Source organism: Lepisosteus oculatus, chromosome 4 (assembly GCF_040954835.1).
Source record: "Lepisosteus oculatus isolate fLepOcu1 chromosome 4, fLepOcu1.hap2, whole genome shotgun sequence".
NCBI lineage: Eukaryota > Metazoa > Chordata > Actinopteri > Semionotiformes > Lepisosteidae > Lepisosteus > Lepisosteus oculatus.
In genome coordinates this window covers 9,956,432-9,973,672 of record NC_090699.1, presented here as the reverse complement: position 1 = coordinate 9,973,672, position 17,241 = coordinate 9,956,432, and the positions used below count along the sequence as shown (strand labels likewise).

General features: G+C 54.3%; 1 protein-coding gene across 1 annotated transcript in view; it reads right to left on the bottom strand.

Annotated features, from left to right (window-relative positions):
- The window catches only part of ndrg2 (NDRG family member 2), a 31,629-nt gene extending 14,896 nt beyond the window's left edge, over positions 1-16,733 (bottom strand). The window contains exon 1 of the mRNA XM_069188610.1: positions 16,434-16,733. The gene's annotated coding sequence lies outside the window, so the exon portion shown is untranslated. The remainder of the gene's footprint in view (positions 1-16,433) is intronic.
- Between the last annotated feature and the right edge of the window lie 508 nt (positions 16,734-17,241).

Genomic DNA, 17,241 nt, shown 5'->3' with positions numbered 1-17,241 from the left:
GAGGGGAGAGGGGAGGGGTGACCCCTGTCACAGCAGTCCAGAGCAGACCGGGCCGAAGACAGAACGGGCCACTCGGCCAGTGGAGAAGCCCATTCCCACAGACAGCACTGGCTACACTGGAAAAGATCCCACTACCGCCACCAAAAACGGGCATTTCGGAGAGACGAGTCGAACCCCACCTGCACGTCTTGGTGGGGAAGGGGGGGTTCGATCAAGGTCTCGGTCTCGAACTCGGGGCCGCGAGGCGCACGACAGGGCGTAGCGGCATTTCCTTGGAGGTCCATCTCAAGAGGTCTGAACCCCACAGTGGGGTCAGCTTGTCCGAGACGGGACATGTCACCGGTCAGGCCTGGGCCCCCCCCCCCCAGAACTCCCCTCCGATCCCCCCCCGATCATTGGCCTCTCAGCTGGTTCTATCCCCGACACAGCCTGACTGTGACCCCGACAGTGGAGGGGAGGGGCGCGCAACTGGCCAGGGACGGGGACGGAATAGTCAAAGAGGGCGTCCCGTGGAGAAACGGCGCCCCCCTGTGGCCTCCCGGGTGGATCGCACTTCCTGCGGCCCGGAGCGAGACCGCTCGCTGCACACACCTCTCTGCCCCCCGACAAGGAGGCAGAGAACCGCACAGACCCTTGCGCGCCAGGGGCTCCGTGACGCTTTCCCGTGACAGGCCCAGCCGGGCCTGCGACCAGTCAAACCCGAAAGCATGTCTCCTTCTGTGCCCTCCCAAAAATCCCAATTTTTACCCCCACGGAACCCGGAGAGGATCCACCCCCGGATCGGCACGGTCACCGCTCGGGCCGATCCGAATCCCCTCTCCATGATTTCGCCCTTCCCAAACGCCTCCGCCCGGCGTTGCCAGCCTGTTCCGACCAGTTTGTTCTCTTCCTTCGATTTTTCCGTGACTCTTCCGGTCTGCTGGCATTGAACTTGGCACATTTTTCCAGAGCTGTTCCAGATTTCCCTGGGGGAGTGTGTGCGCATGAGGGGGGGAGAAACAGCGCAAAGCCGCGCCTGTCTGGCAGTTCATTAACGAGCCGTCGCTTAATTAAAACAGGGATTTTTCAGGCCTCCCATGGGGGTGTCTGATTATTCAATGACGAACTTCAATAAAGAGGAACGGGCTCCTGACAGCCCAGAGGCCACAACACGACCAATCTAGGACACGAGAACACAGAGAATCCCTCAGTAATAAACACACAACAGGACAGGAGACACAGTGAGAGAGAGCACAGAGAAGCCCTCAGTAATACACACAACAGGACAGGAGACACAGTGAGAGAGAGCACAGAGAAGCCCTCAGTAATACACACAACAGGACAGGAGACACAGTGAGAGAGAGCACAGAGAATCCCTCAGTAATAAACACACAACAGAACAGGAGACACAGTGAGAGAGAGGAGAGCACAGAGAATCCCTCAGTAATACACACACACAACAGGACAGGAGACACAGTGAGAGAGAGCACAGAGAATCCCTCAGTTATACACACACACAACAGGACAGGAGACACAGTGAGAGAGAGGAGAGCACAGAGAAGCCCTCAGTAATAAACACACACAACAGGACAGGAGACAGTGAGAGAGAGGAGAGCACAGAGAAGCCCTCAGTAATAAACACACACAACAGGACAGGAGACACAGCTCCTGTCAAGAGCTCCTGCTGCACTCATCATGAATAACCGCACTGGGTTACAGCACTGCGGACAGACAGTGGAGTCAACCCTGCACACGGACTCACAGGCCCACGGGCACCGAACGCACACTGGGACCTACAGGCGGACAGGTCGGAGACAGGAGAGAGAGAGAGGAGAGAGGAGAAAAGAGAAAGAGAAGAGGAGAGTGTGGAGGTGAGAGAGAGTGTGGAGGTGAGAGAGGAGAGAGTGGGGTCAGAGAGAGTGTGCAAGTGAGAGAGGAGAGTGTGGGGGTCAGAGAGAGTGTGGAGGTGAGAGAGGAGAGAGTGGGGGTCAGAGAGAGGAGAGTGTGGGGGTCAGAGAGAGTGTGGGGGTCAGAGAGAGGAGAGTGTGGGGTCAGAGAGAGGAGAGTGTGGGGGTCAGAGAGAGGAGAGTGTGGGGGTCAGAGAGAGGAGAGTGTGGGGTCAGAGAGAGGAGAGTGTGGGGGTCAGAGAGAGGAGAGTGTGGGGGTCAGAGAGAGTGTGGGGGTCAGAGAGAGTGTGGAGGTGAGAGAGAGGAGAGTGTGAGGGTCAGAGAGAGTGTGGGGGTCAGAGAGAGGAGAGTGTGGGGGTCAGAGAGGAGAGTGTGGGGGTCAGAGAGGAGAGTGTGGAGGTGAGAGAGAGGAGAGTGTGGAGGTGAGAGAGAGGAGAGTGTGGAGGTGAGAGAGAGGAGAGTGTGGGGGTCAGAGAGAGTGTGGAGGTGAGAGAGGAGAGAGTGGGGGTCAGAGAGAGGAGAGTGTGGGGGTCAGAGAGAGTGTGGGGGTCAGAGAGAGGAGAGTGTGGGGTCAGAGAGAGGAGAGTGTGGGGGTCAGAGAGAGGAGAGTGTGGGGTCAGAGAGAGGAGAGTGTGGGGGTCAGAGAGAGGAGAGTGTGGGGGTCAGAGAGAGTGTGGAGGTGAGAGAGAGGAGAGTGTGAGGGTCAGAGAGAGTGTGGGGGTCAGAGAGAGGAGAGTGTGGGGGTCAGAGAGGAGAGTGTGGAGGTGAGAGAGGAGAGTGTGGAGGTGAGAGAGAGGAGAGTGTGGAGGTGAGAGAGAGGAGAGTGTGGGGGTCAGAGAGAGGAGAGTGTGGGGGTCAGAGAGAGGAGAGTGTGGGGGTCAGAGAGAGGAGAGTGTGGAGGTGAGAGAGAGGAGAGTGTGGGGTCAGAGAGAGAGGAGAGTGTGGGGGTCAGAGAGAGTGTGCAAGTGAGAGAGAGGAGAGTGTGGGGGTCAGAGAGAGGAGAGTGTGGGGGTCAGAGAGAGGAGAGTGTGGGGGTCAGAGAGAGGAGAGTGTGGAGGTGAGAGAGAGGAGAGTGTGGAGGTGAGAGAGAGGAGAGTGTGGAGGTGAGAGAGAGGAGAGTGTGGAGGTGAGAGAGAGGAGAGTGTGGGGGTGAGAGAGAGGAGAGTGTGGGGGTGAGAGAGGAGAGTGTGGAGGTGAGAGAGAGGAGAGTGTGGAGGTGAGAGAGAGGAGAGTGTGGGGGTGAGAGAGGAGAGTGTGGAGGTGAGAAAGGAGAGTGTGGAGGTGAGAGAGAGGAGAGTGTGGAGGTGAGAGAGAGGAGAGAGTGGGGTCAGAGAGAGTGTGGAGGTGAGAGAGAGTGTGCAAGTGAGAGAGAGGAGCCAGGAGAAGGAGTGTCCGAGAGAGAGGGAGGGAAGAAGAGAATGAGTGGAAGGCTGAAGAGAGGAGTAATATGAGCCCCAGAGCTCCTAAAATAACCGAGCGGAGACTGGCCTTTACCAGGCGGGAGAGCTGCTACAGAGGGGGGCTTTCCTGGACTGACACCCAGCCCCGGGGTCCCTGCAGGCCCTGAAACGTGTAAAATCCGTCCCCGTCGCCGTCCCACCCTGTACACCCTGTACCTCCTGTCACTCGCACTGCGGGCTACCATACAGCAATGGTGCTTCCAGCGTTTCAAAACCCTAGAGCTGGACGAACCCAGGAAGACCCAGGAGGCTCTGCACTCCTCTAGACCCTGCACAACAAGGCCTGTGGGGTTATGATGGTCAGCATCTGATCTGTAATTGCACTGTTGCAGTCTTACCCTGAAATCCCCAGCGCACACCTGCGTGTACTATAGACACTACTAGTGTCACTGCTGTCCCTCTCCTCTCACACTCACCCTGAACTCGCCAGCACACACACACACTGTCACACCTGACTGTACTGTAGACACTACTAGTGTCACTGCTGTCCCTCTCCTCTCACACTCACCCTGAGCTCACCAGCACACACACACTGTCACACCTGACTGTACTGTAGACACTACGAGTGTCACTGCTGTCCCTCTCCTCTCATACTTACCCTGAACTCACCAGCACACACACACACTGTCACACCTGACTACAGTGTAGACACTACTAGTGTCACTACTGTCCCTCTCCTCTCACACTCACCCTGAGCTCACCAGCACACACACTATCACACCTGGCTGTACTGTAGACACTACTAGTGTCACTGCTGTCTCTCCTCTCACACTCACCCTGAGCTCACCATCACACACACACTGTCACACCTGACTGTACTATAGACACTACTAGTGTCACTGCTGTCCCTCTCCTCTCACACTCACCCTGAGCTCACCATCACACGCACAGTGTCACACCTGACTGGACTGTAGACACTACTAGTGTCACTGCTGTCTCTCCTCTCACACTTACCCTGAGCTCACCAGCACACACACAGTGTCACACCTTACTGTACTGTAGACACTACTAGTGTCACTGCAGTCTCTCCTCTCACACTCACCCTGAGCTCACCATCACACGCACACTTTCACACCTGACTGTACTGTAGACACTACTTGTGTCACTGCTGTCCCTCTCCTCTCACACTCACCCTGAGCTCACCATATCACACACAGTGTCCACCTGACTGTACTGTAGACACTACTAGTGTCACTGCTGTCCCTGTACTCTCACAGTCAGGAAAGAAAAGAAATTATTTAATTCAACAGGCTTTATTTCCCTAACCGATGAATTAGTGTTGCCATAGCAATAAAAATCATAGAGTTATTTACAGACATATATAACAATAAGATAAGACAATAGGAGGGTCTCTGCTCCTCTTTTGGTAGTGGGAGCACAGCCAGTCCTCTCTGGACAGCCAGGTCTCCCCGTGTCCAGTTTCTGTGTCCAGGCTGTGGTCACTGAGCCTGTCCTCTCTGGGCAGCCAGGTCTGCCTGTGTCCAGTTTCTGTGTCCAGGCTGTGGTCACTGAGCCTGTCCTCTCTGGGCAGCCAGGTCTGCTTGTGTCCAGTTTGTGTGCCCAGGCTGTGGTCACTGAGCCTGTCCTCTCTGGACAGATAGGTCTGCTTGTGTCCAGTTTCTGTGTCCAGGCTGTGGTCACTGAGCCAGTCCTCTCTGGGCAGCCAGGTCTGCCTTTGTCCAGTTTCTGTGTCCAGGCTGTGGTCACTGAGCCAGTCCTCTCTGGGCAGCCAGGTCTGCCTGTGTCCAGTTTCTGTGTCCAGGCTGTGGTCACTGAGCCTGTCCTCTCTGGACAGATAGGTCTGCTTGTGTCCAGTTTCTGTGTCCAGGCTGTGGTCACTGAGCCTGTCCTCTCTGGGCAGCCAGGTCTGCTTGTGTCCAGTTTCTGTGTCCAGGCTGTGGTCACTGAGCCTGTCCTCTCTGGGCAGCCAGGTCTGCTTGTGTCCAGTTTCTGTGTCCAGGCTGTGGTCACTGAGCCTGTCCTCTCTGGACAGCCAGGTCTGTGTCTGTGTCCAGTTTCTGTGTCCAGGCTGTGGTCACTGAGCCTGTCCTCTCTGGACAGATAGGTCTGCCTGTGTCCAGTTTCTGTGTCCAGGCTGTGGTCACTGAGCCTGTCCTCTCTGGGCAGCCAGGTCTGCCCGTGTCCAGTTTCTGTGTCCATGCTGTGGTCCCTGAGCCAGTCCTCTCTGGGCAGTCAGGTCTGCCTGTGTCCAGTTTGTGTGTCAGCTGGTGTCTGTGTTGAGTGTGCGAGTGCTGATGGGTGAGCAGTATCGCTCGTGCTGTCCTGAGGCTGGCTGGCGTCCGTGAGCTGCAGGACCAGGTGTCAGCTGTATTTTATTGCTCCTTCCTCTACAGTCCTGAGCACTTCATGATTAACAGCCCGGGCGCCTGGTTTCCTGGACGCGCTCTCCGTGTGGCGCAATGCGCCGGGGGGACGGGCGAAGGGTGTGAGAGACGGAAGGAGACGTGTGAACGATGGAGAGCGAGCCAGCGAGGAGGAGGAGGAGGGAGCCGACAGATGGGAAGAGGAGGAGAGGCCGCAGTGACTCATCACTTCCTCTTTCCGACACGAAGAGCCGGTCCCCTGAGGTTCAGAGCCACACGGATCGCTGCTCTCTCTCTCTCTCCATTGTTCTCGCTGTCCTCCTCCCTCCCACCCTGAGCCATCGCAGCTCTCTCCCGAGTCCCAGAGCTGAAGAACAGGCAGGCCATGATGAGGAACAGAAACTGGACCCTGGACACAGAAACTGGACACAGACCTGGCTGTCCAGAGAGGACAGGCTCAGTGACCACAGCCTGGACACAGACACTGGACACAGACACTGGACACAGACACTGGACACAGGCAGACCTGGCTGTCCAGAGAGGACAGGCTCAGTGACCACAGCCTGGACACAGACACTGGACACAGACAGACCTGGCTGCCCAGAGAGGACAGGCTCCATGACCACAACCTGGACACAGAAACTGGACACAGACAGACCTGGCTGCCCAGAGAGGACAGGCTCCGTGACCACAGCCTGGACACAGAAACTGGACACAGACAGACCTGGCTGCCCAGAGAGGACAGGCTCAGTGACCACAGCCTGGACACAGAAACTGGACACAGACACAGACCTGGCTGTCCAGAGGGGACAGACTAAGGTCCCACTTCATGCTATAGAGTAAGAAATACTCAGGGATCAGCCATTCTCTTCCATAATGACACATCCTCTGTCCTACTGTGCTAGAATCCCCACACTTCACAGAATCCCAAACCGTCCTCAATGAGAAACTCAATGCAGATACGGCCCATCACAACCAGGGGAAGAGAGAGAGAGAAACTCTCCAATAATAAGTAACAAGTCACTGTCCCCAGTTGTGGTGACTGCTTTAGTACCAGTCGTGCCACTAAAGCTGTGCAATTTTGTGAGGACAAGGGGAAAAATTTAGAGCAGAAGGGAGAAAGAGAGACACACCATTTCAAAGTTAAAGGGAAAGGCAAGGGCTACGGGGGACGGTTGTGTTAGGGTGTGCTCCTCTCCGTGCTTGGTGTTGTGTCCTTGCCTCTGCCAGCGTTGATCTCAGAGAAACATGTCAGGGATATTCCCCACTGAGGGGGGGGGAGGGCTGGGTCGCACCAAAAGAGTGTTTATCAGACTACTGGCAACCGGCTGATCCATGCCTCTTTACAAAAGGATTTAAAAGCCACCCGGATCCCTCCCCTCTTTCCCACCACCTCACGGATCACATCAAAATGAGCTTTACTGTCGACCCCGGTTCCACCTCTGATGCACGCCACCCGGGGAAAAGGAGGAAGTAAATAAATCACAATGCCGACAGAAATAGATGCAGAACGAAGCCTGATAGACATCAGGGACCAGGTACAGACGCTCCCTCTCCCTGTGGCCCTCCCTCACTTGTCTCCCGTGATTCAGACAGCACGGCCAGGCAGCATGACTCACACACGCAGACAGGGAGGGAGAGGAGAGAGGGAGAACAGTCCTTCTCTGACAGAGAGACTCGGCACCTGCAGTCAGACCTGAGCAGAATAACTAATAGTGACCTTTCTCTGGCTCTCTCTGGTCCGCTCCTCCTCCCTCCCTCCCTCTCAGCTCTTTATCTCCTCCCTTCCTCTCTTTCTTTCACTCTAAACATCATTTTCCTTCAGGCTCCCTGTACCAGTTTCGCTATTTACCCAGAGTTCAGCTGGGCTTGAATCAGGAGACACCAGCTCTCCTGCACACTCGCACACACAAAGAAACACCAGCTCTCCTGCACACTCGTACACATAAAGAAACACCAGCTCTCCTGCACACTCGTACACACAAAGAAACACCAGCTCTCCTGCACACTCGTACACACAAAGAAACACCAGCTCTCCTGCACACTCGTACACGCGCACACACAAAGAAACACCAGCTCTCCTGCACACTCGTACACACAAAGAAACACCAGCTCTCCTGCACACTCGTACACACAAAGAAACACCAGCTCTCCTGCACACTCGTACACTCGCACACACAAAGAAACACCAGCTCTCCTGCACACTCGTACACACAAAGAAACACCAGCTCTCCTGCACACTCGTACACTCGCACACACAAAGAAACACCAGCTCTCCTGCACACTCGTACACACAAAGAAACACCAGCTTTCCTGCACACTCGTACACATAAAGAAACACCAGCTCTCCTGCACACTCGTACACACAAGGAAACACCAGCTCTCCTGCACACTCGTACACACAAAGAAACACCAGCTCTCCTGCACACTCGTACACGCGCACACACAAAGAAACACCAGCTCTCCTGCACACTCGTACACACAAAGAAACACCAGCTCTCCTGCACACTCGTACACACAAAGAAACACCAGCTCTCCTGCACACTCGTACACACAAAGAAACACCAGCTCTCCTGCACACTCGTACACGCGCACACACAAAGAAACACCAGCTCTCCTGCACACTCGTACACTCGCACACACAAAGAAACACCAGCTCTCCTGCACACTCGTACACTCGCACACACAAAGAAACACCAGCTCTCCTGCACACTCGTACACACAAAGAAACACCAGCTCTCCTGCACACTCGTACACTCGTACACACAAAGAAACACCAGCTCTCCTGCACTCTCGTACACTCGCACACACAAAGAAACACCAGCTCTCCTGCACACTCGCACACTCAAGGAGACACCAGCTCTCGCACACACCAAGTTCAAAGTCATATTCATTCACACAAAGGTACAAACACACACACACCCCAAGAGAAAAACACGCATCGAGACATGCAAACAGAGACATAAAGTCACACAGAAGAAACCTGCACAGAGAGATAGACACAGAGGAGCCACAGAGATGAACACCGGCACACACACTCACACAAACACAAAGATGCACGCCCCGAGCAGACACGCCCGCTCTATAAAAATACACACAAGAACAGGCATGATGGGACTGCGCAAGAGATTGTAAAAGGACCCGCTCACATTCCGACTTCAAGTCTGTTTTGGGGGGCTGTGTCATGACAACGCAATGTCACGGACAGCGAGCGCAGACGGCAACAGGGGCTTGGCCCAGACCGCGGCACGGACGCAGAGCCAGCGAGGACCGCCGGCGGCAGCACAGCCCGAGAGAGCTCCCGGCCCCAGCCCCACTCCGTCCCGGAGCACAGGGAGGAGGCTGGGCTACAGCAGGGGAGTCACAGGACCAGACCGTTCGGTTCAGGAGCAACCCCTTACCGTCACTAGTGTCAGGGCTAGAGCGTTCTAGAGAAAACCCTTACAGTCACTAGTGTCAGGACTAGAGCGTTCTAGAGCAACCCCTTACAGTCACTAGTGTCAGGGCTAGAGCGTTCTAGAGAAAACCCTTACAGTCACTAGTGTCAGGACTAGAGCGTTCTAGAGCAACCCCTTACCGTCACTAGTGTCAGGGCTAGAGCGTTCTAGAGAAAACCCTTACAGTCACTAGTGTCAGGACTGGAGCGTTCTAGAGCAACCCCTTACAGTCACTAGTGTCAGGGCTAGAGCGTTCTAGAGAAAACCCTTACAGTCACTAGTGTCAGGGCTAGAGCGTTCTAGAGCAACCCCTTACAGTCACTAGTGTCAGGGCTAGAGCGTTCTAGAGCAACCCCTTACAGTCACTAGTGTCAGGACTGGAGCGTTCTAGAGCAACCCCTTACCGTCACTGGTGTCGGGGCTAGAGCATTCTAGAGCAACCCCTTCCAGTCACTAGTGTCAGGAATAAGGCTTTTCTAGAGCAACCCCTCACCGTTACCACTGTCAGGAATGAGGCTTTTCTAGAGCAACCCTACAGTCACTTGTGTCAGGAATAAGGCTTTTCTAGAGCAACCCCTTACAGTCACTTGTGTCAAAAATAAGGCTTTTCTAGAGCAACTCCTTACAGTTACTAGTGTCAAGAATAAGGCTTTTCTAGAGCAACCCCTTACAGTCTCTAGTGTCAGGAATAAGGCTTTTCTAGAGCAACTCCTTACAGTTACTAGTGTCAGGAATAAGACTGTTCACTCAGCTATATTTAACTGTCCACTACTCCACCTCCAGGTTCACCAGACATGGTCTAGTGCAAAAAGCAAGTGGAGATTCAGGTTTCATGAGCTGCACGTTGTAGGACTTGCGCTGACAAAGCTTGAAAGCAAACATGTTTGATATTGTTAGAACATCTCCTGTCTCCAGGAGAGGAGCTTGGAAACTCCTGCTATAGAAGAGCTCATGACAACAGGAGTCATATTAACAGCTCTGCGCAACCACTGTAAAACCTGGAGTGGATCTGACTGCGTTGCAATGGGAGTCTCGATAACAATGAATTGACTACTCTGAGAGCCTAATTCAAATCACGAGATCCTAATAAACAGATTACATGTTAGAGACAGCTTTAATCAACTACAACTATATTTTAAATGTACACAAGGAACACAATAGCAGGTCCAGCAACAGAAAAAAAAATCTACAAAAACATGGTTCTTGGCTAAGAACACAAAATAGCAAACATTTAAAACAGGACTGTTCAGTTTGGAAACACAAGCTAACAATTCAGCTGATAACATGAAGGAGCCACTATCAGGTGCAGCCAGCTGGCAGAGTTCCTCTTCAACACCCCCCAGAGCGCAGGAAGGCCAGTGGCTGTCAGAGGAGGTAGATCGTTAGATCGTCCCAGTCAGTGTGTCTGTATGAACCCCTCTCTCTCAGTGCAGTGTTAATGTACTGGAGTGTCCAGTCAGTCAGTGTGTCTGTATGAACCCCTCTCTCTCAGTGCAGTGTTAATGTACTGGAGTGTCCAGTCAGTCAGTGTGTCTGTATGAACCCCTCTCTCTCAGTGCAGTGTTAATGTACTGGAGTGTCCAGTCAGTCAGTGTGTCTGTATGAACCCCTCTCTCTCAGTGCAGTGTTAATGTACTGGAGTGTCCAGTCAGTCAGTGTGTCTGTACAGGTATCAGTATTACTACCAGTGTCAGTATCAGTATAACTAGGAGTGTCAGTGTCAGTACAGGTATCAGTATTACTAGCAGTGTCAGTATCAGTACAGGTACCGGTATTACTAGCAGTGTCAGTATCACTACAGGTACCAGTATTACTAGGAGTGTCAGAGACTTGGTATCCGTGTCACTACAAGCTATCAATACCACAGTACCAGTGAACCCGTATAAGTGAACATTACTCCCAGCGAATCAGAGCCAGCGGATCAGTACCATTTACACGACAGGTCAAAGGTTATTGGAGAGCCCAGCTCCTCAGCAGTTTGCAATCCCAGGACAGGTTGTGTGGGGATGCTCCCAGGCTCCCAGGCAGAGACCAGCAGCACTTAGCACCGTCTGGGTGTGAAGGAGACGGGGAGTGGGCCACGACCGGCCCTGATCTGCGCCTGTGCAGGGAGGGGGCTGTGCTTCTGCGAGTGCTCTCCATGCAGAGCTCTGGACATGCCCCCCCTGTCCTTCACACTGCTCGGAGCGAGCCGCCTGACCGCACAGCGGACAGGGAAGCACACTTCCTCAGATCCGGAAAAGCCACCCTCCCGCTAGCTTAGAGAAGCCACCCCTGCTCACAATCACTGGCCAACAGTCAACCAACAGATCAGTGAGGTCTCAGTGCAGCTCAGCTACAATGACAAGCAACAGGACAGGAGACACAGTGAGAGAGAGGAGATGACAGAGAATCCCTCAGTAATAAATACACAACACAACAGGAGACAGAGTGAGAGAGAAGATTCAGTCCTTCAGTAATTAACGCACACAAGAGGACAAGAGGAGACACAGTGAGACAGAGGAGATCACAGAGAATCCCTCAGTAATAAACATACACAGCAGGACAGGAGACACTGTGAGAGAGAGAGGAGAAAAAAAGTGATCCCTCAATAATAAACACACACAACAGGACAGGAGACACAGTGAGAGAGACGATTCAGTCCTTCAGTAATTAATGCACACAAGAGGACAGGAGACACAGCGAGAGAGAGGAGATCACAGAGAATCCCTCAGTAATAAACACACACAAGAGAACAGGAGACACAGCGAGAGAGAGGAGATCACAGAGAATCCCTCAGTAATAAACACACACAAGAGAACAGGAGACACAGTGAGAGAGAGGAGATCACAGAGAATCCCTCAGTAATAAACACACACAAGAGAACAGGAGACACAGTGAGAGAGAGGAGATCACAGAGAATCCCTCAGTAATAAACACACACAGCAGGACAGGAGACACAGTGAGAGAGAGGAGATCACAGAGAGGGGTGGCGGGGTCATTGAGAGCTCTGCTGTCTCCAGACAGAAGACAGCGGCAGCCCAGTTCCCCCTTCTGTCTGCCGACTGCCCCTGCCCCCTCCCTGCAGGACGGCAGGCTGCCCGGTGACTCCCGTCACCACAAGCGGAGCAGCCGGATCGCGAGAGGACGCCCCGGCTGGCTCACCCCCGGCTCGCTCTGGTACGAGGGGCGTAAGTCCCCTGCCATGTCAGAGCAACGCTCCTTTGCACTTTGAGAGGCCACCTTTAAAGGCGCTATATTATCGTTAGCATTTTGATGAATCCTGTCGGCGCACTGCTGGCCACAGAAAGGCCCTTCACACTTTGAAACACTACGGCCACCTCAATGAGCAAAGCTCCGTCCAACCACCCCGCCGTTTTCCGCCTGCTACTTGAAACCGACGGCCGCGGGAGAGCCAGAGCCTATCCCAGCAGGCAGCGGGCTCAGGGCGGGGTTCACCCGGGACGGGACACCAGTCCATCGCAGGGCGCACACACACCCTCACACCGGGGGGGTGCTTTTCCCAGCAGCCAATTAAGCCAATTAAGCCAATTAAGTCTTTGGACTGAGGGAGCAAACCAATGTGAACACAGGAGGGGGGGCAGAACGTGCAAACTCCACACAGACAGCACCCCAGGAGGAGAATCAGCGCTGCCAGGCGGCAAGGCTAACTGCCACACAACTTCATCCATCGATCGGGGAAAGAAACCTTCTTCGCAGTTCATAGGTACTCTAGACCCATACGCCTGTGTACAGGGTATGTGTACAGGGTACAGGTGAGGTACAGGGCCTGTGTACAGGGTATGTGTACAGGGTACAGGTGAGGTACAGGGCCTGTGTACAGGGTATGTGTACAGGGCCCACGTGAGGTACAGGGCCTGTGTACAGGGCCTGTATACAGGGTATGTGTACAGAGTATGTGTACAGGGCACAGGTGTAGAGGGTATATGAGGTATACAATACAGATGCACTTCTGCTGCGCTGCCAAGCGTAGTCTCTCTACTGGTAAAAACTGCAGCTGAAATGCACCCAGGGTCAAGGGCCATACACAGGGTCATGAGGGTGACTGAGGTTTTGTTTCAAGTGTCTGGCCTCAGGTCAAAGGTTATGGTACCACGTCTGACGACTCAATTGACCCCTACCCACTGGAGACCTACAGTCTACTGATCACCTCCTCCACCCTCCTGTTCACACTGACACCTGGAGATCTACACTCTACTGATCACCTCCTCCACACTCCTGATCACACTGACACCTGGAGATCTACACTCTACTGATCACCTCCTCCACACTCCTGATCACACTGACACCTGGAGATCTACACTCTACTGATCACCTCCTCCACACTCCTGATCACACTGACACCCGGAGATCTACAGTCTACTGATCACCTCCTCCACACTCCTGATCACACTGACACCTGGAGATCTACAGTCCACTGATCACCTCCTCCACACTCCTGATCACACTGACACCCGGAGATCTACAGTCCACTGATCACCTCCACCCTCCTGATCACACTGACACCCGGAGATCTACAGTCTACTGATCACCTCCTCCACACTCCTGTTCACACTGACACCTGGAGATCTACACTCTACTGATCACCTCCTCCACACTCCTGATCACACTGACACCTGGAGATCTACAGTTTACTGATCACCTCCTCCACACTCCTGATCACACTGACACCTGGAGATCTACAGTCCACTGATCACCTCCTCCACACTCCTGATCACACTGACACCTGGAGATCTACTGTCTACTGATCACCTCCACACTCCTGATCACACTGACACCTGGAGATCTACACTCTACTGATCACCTCCTCCACACTCCTGATCACACTGACACCTGGAGATCTACACTCTACTGATCACCTCCTCCACACTCCTGATCACACTGACACCTGGAGATCTACTGTCTACTGATCACCTCCACACTCCTGATCACACTGACACCTGGAGATCTACACTCTACTGATCACCTCCTCCACACTCCTGATCACACTGACACCTGGAGATCTACACTCTACTGATCACCTCCTCCACACTCCTGATCACACTGACACCTGGAGATCTACTGTCTACTGATCACCTCCACACTCCTGATCACACTGACACCTGGAGATCTACAGTCCACTGATCACCTCCACCCTCCTGTTCACACTGACACCTGGAGATCTACACTCTACTGATCACCTCCTCCACACTCCTGATCACACTGACACCCGGAGATCTACACTCTACTGATCACCTCCTCCACACTCCTGATCACACTGACACCCGGAGATCTACAGTCCACTGATCACCTCCTCCACCCTCTTCACACTGACACCTGGAGATCTACTGTCTACTGATCACCTCCTCCACACTCCTGATCACACTGACACCTGGAGATCTACTGTCTACTGATCACCTCCTCCACACTCCTGTTCACACTGACACCTGGAGATCTACTGTCTACTGATCACCTCCTCCACACTCCTGATCACACTGACACCTGGAGATCTACTGTCTACTGATCACCTCCACCCTCCTGATCACACTGACACCTGGAGATCTACTGTCTACTGATCACCTCCTCTACACTCCTGATCACACTGACACCTGGAGATCTACACTCTACTGATCACCTCCTCCACACTCCTGATCACACTGACACCTGGAGATCTACAGTCCACTGATCACCTCCTCCACACTCCTGTTCACACTGACACCTGGAGATCTACTGTCTACTGATCACCTCCTCCACACTCCTGATCACACTGACACCTGGAGATCTACTGTCTACTGATCACCTCCACCCTCCTGATCACACTGACACCCGGAGATCTACAGTCCACTGATCACCTCCTCCACACTCCTGATCACACTGACACCCGGAGATCTACAGTCCACTGATCACCTCCACCCTCCTGATCACACTGACACCCGGAGATCTACAGTCTACTGATCACCTCCTCCACACTCTTCACACTGACACCTGGAGATCTACAGTCCACTGATCACCTCCTCAGCTCCCACCTATTCAAAAAACCAACTTACCTTTTTCTAGTGCACGGAACAATCACGTACTACACTCGCAACAGTGACTGGTACTAGTAGCCATTTTACTAAATAGTGCAACCAATTTGTTGTTGTTGTTGTTTTTGCATTGCTAAAATCCCCTTCCACGCAGGCCCTTCTTTACAGGCTTGAGATACGCTGCGAATATATATTTCCCCCTAGAGGTGTAGGTTCTCTTTTCCACCTCGATCTGCTCGGAAACACCCTCTTTTGACATTGAAATTGAAAACAAAATCGCGAGAGGCGCTCACATGCCCACCCGGGAGGGACTAACCCAACCCGCTCTCTCTCTCTCCCTCCCTCCCTCTCTGGCCAGCAAACACAGTGTGCGCCACTTGACTGGGAACTCAGAGAGAAAAACACACCTTTCCCTGGCGTGGGTTATGCAAGCGGCGTAGAGGAAATAACGATCAACGTTAAAAGCTCACGAGTGGGGTTGACAGAGAAGGGGTACGCATTGGGACGGGACGGGACGGGACACCTCCCCCCGACACACACACACACACAGACGATTCACTCCGATGTACATATGGTCAAGCGTCGAACTCGCCTCTCCCCCACCCACCAAAAAAAGTTCCCCGCAGACCGCCTCGCGTCCTTTTCCACGCATGTCCCGCGCGTCCAGTCCCCCACGGCGCCCTGTCTGTGGGGCTTCTCTTGCCCCGGAGACTGAACGTGAGCGCACCACCCACCCACACCCCCCCACACACACAGGGCGAAGGCGCGCAGCTCCTCGGCACAACCTCGGACACGCACGCCGCTGTCGCGAGTGTTTTGGCCCGGGGGCAGCCTGCGAGGTGTGTGTGTAGCCACAGTCGCGATCTGACAGCGCGGGGAGGTCGCGACTGTCGTTGCTGTCGGATGCCCCCGGTGAACGAGGGGCAACGACACGACGTGCAAGTGAGTTTGGGAAAAACAAACATCAATACGAGCGCAGCGCCCGATCGCCCCTGGAGACACATTCACGACCAAACCCACCCGGGTCGCCAAGACACGAGTGAAATCCGGCCCGACACATCCCACCCGAAAGGACACACACAAAAGAAAACAACCAAATACGTCGTTTTATTATTCAAAACCTGTGCAGCGGCGGATGCACCCCCCCATATAAACAGCTGGTTCGGGCACACACACAACCCCCCCCGTGAATTTAAACATCAAAACAACAAAACAACTGGAAACAGACTTGTCCACGGGGGGGGAGACGGCGTGCCCGTGCCCACCAGCGGGTCCACGCCGCGGCTGTCACCTCTCAACACGTCCGAGCCGAGTCACCCACCTAACTGAGCAGCAGCCGAACCCGCGTCCCGCGTCCTCGGAGCCCCGTCCGCTTGGTGCTGGTTCTGCTTTTGTCCCCTCTCGCCTTCCCGACTTCTTTCGCCCAGCCTTGTTTTCCTTCTTCTCTCGCCTTTTCTCTTTCTCTCTCTCTCTGTGTTTTTTCCCTCTCTCTTGTGGGTGGGTGTGTGTGTCTCTCTCTCTCTCCCTCCCTTCTTTATACAAATTCAACCCGCCGCCTTCGGCAGCGCGAAGGGTCTCGCAGAAAATGTGGAGCTGTCCGTCAAAGCGCGAGGAGAGGCCGGAAAGCGGGGGGGCTGGGAGGAACCAACTCCAAAAAAATAAGAAGCAAAACAGAGCGGCTTGAGTGAGGAGGGATAGGTGATCCAGGCGGGCGCGCCTCCCGGAGGGTTACAGATCGTACAGACAGGAAGGTGTTGCTCTCGCTCCTGGGGGACGAGCCCTGGGGTGAAGGGTGAAGGGTGAAGGGTGAAGGGCCTGCTCCCCCGGTGACCGGAGGCGGTGGTACGGTCCCGCGGCAGATGCGGTTTGTGAAACAAGCGCGCGAGCGCGCGCGCGCGGGCCGCATTCCGGGGCTCCGGTTACAGCGCGCGGCGGGCGCGGCGGGGACTGAGGGGCTGTCGCCAAAATTAGGGCTTCCTCGACGCCACCCGAGCTCCTTCACCTCTCACCCCGAAATATAACGGCGTGTGTGTGTGTGTGAATTGCGCAACGGGGCACAGCCCGTTCCCGAGGGGGCCCCTTGTTATCGCTCCGCTCGACCGCCTTGCGACACCCCGAGTCCCGCACAC